Consider the following 1,699-nt stretch of genomic DNA (forward strand, 5'->3'; position numbering starts at 1 on the left):
AAGTTTGGTAGCCGTGACAAATGAATTCATACACAAACAGACATTCTGCCATTGTTTCTTATAACTTGCTTCAAATAAATAGCCTTTATGTTATATGTACATTTATTTAAATAGATATCTCGTAAATATAATTTTTTTCAATTTAGTGAGGTAGTTTCTATAATTTCTTTATCCCCGTGCTAGTAGTATAAAGTTAGTGACACTGCGCTTTACAACCAAAGAAAACACGACTATTGTCGCATGTGTAAACGAAAAGAGAGTGTGGGTCGTTCATGTAACAGAGTGCATAAACTTATAAGATTATCTGCTTGATAAAGTTATCGGTTTAGATGAATACCACTAGTATTTTAATGTAACTTTTCTAAGCAGAAGAAAATCGAAATTTTAGTATCTCCGTTGGCAAACCGGGACACTTTGGAAAATCTAACACCACAACCGCCTATCCCTTTCCTTTCCTTTAGACAAAAATTACTTACGTACGAAAGTATGTAGCAAAATTTTATTTTGGCAAGTCAAAAACAAAACCATAAAAAGATGAGATCGTTTCAACGTACTAAAGTTCAAAATAAACATATAGGCGCCATTTCTTTATTCATTCTGAACGTTTGGAATAAACTTTTTTGTTTATTTATTCTTTAGAACGTTCCTGATGATATGTTGACGTATATTTCACACGCATTCTGTTTATTCCGGCTGTGAAATGGGATTATCCGGAATGTATAAAGAAACGCAGCCATAGTGCCGCCCAAAATTATTGGCACAATGCATTCAAAATTTGTTTGCTTTAATTTTATATAAATACATATACCGTTTATACTACATCAAAAAAAAACAAAAACAGAATTTCTAGACTTTGTGCAAAACTCGGGAAAATTCAATAAACTTGCATACAAATTTGCCACTTTCTAATCAGACTTTTTATACAAATTTTGAAAAGAAGTTTTGTGGCCCAACAATTTTAGTTCATTTTTGATAATTTTTTGCTGACAGCTTCTTCCATACAAACTATGTTCGACAATTCTTTTTGTATGAAAGAAACTGCTACATTTTCAACATTTTTCTAAAGAATCTGATGAAAAATTCTCTGAGCCAATAATTTTGTACGGTACTTACATATAAGTACACCAGGTTTAATGAAAAAAAATTAAGTACAAGATAACATTAAAAAATCAGCCATATTTTTCGTTGTTGTGAACTTTTTTCAAAACTTCTGACTTTTCCTTAATATAATTTTAAAACTCTGTGCACGTCATTTAACTCACATATGTACTTATATTGAGCAAATTTCTTTCCTTAGTCTATTGAGATGAAATAAGAAAAAAACATTGATCCACATTAGGTGTATTAAACAAGGTGTGGTTGACAACTCAGTGAGGCTCTCTTTTAAGGTACTATAACTTCAAAAAATATAAACAAATGACGCACTCTTCTGTGTAAGCGGAAAGGAATTTATACGTTCTTTTTGGCATTTCCTAAGGGTAATCAAAACACTATAAACACACATTTTTATAATCTATAAACTTTGTCGCGAAAACTTACATTGGAATTAGAACCCACCCGAAAAACAAACGAGCAAAACAAATAAAAAACAGCTGATGCTAATTAGGAAGGTCACTTTGCACTTACAGGTATGTATGTGGATATATCGATCATCAAATATTGCTTGTGCAAAGTCCAACTATCTGGAGATGTAACTAAA

At 31.3% G+C, this 1,699-nt stretch overlaps 1 protein-coding gene across 1 annotated transcript in view; it reads right to left on the reverse strand.

Moving 5' to 3' along the window:
* The window catches only part of LOC118746507, a gene marked incomplete in the record, with an annotated part of 49,150 nt that overhangs the window by 33,511 nt on the left and 13,940 nt on the right, over nt 1-1,699 (reverse strand).

This window comes from Rhagoletis pomonella, unplaced genomic scaffold, assembly GCF_013731165.1.
Source record: "Rhagoletis pomonella isolate Grant_MI unplaced genomic scaffold, Rhpom_1.0 Rhpom_scaffold_00001, whole genome shotgun sequence".
NCBI lineage: Eukaryota > Metazoa > Arthropoda > Insecta > Diptera > Tephritidae > Rhagoletis > Rhagoletis pomonella.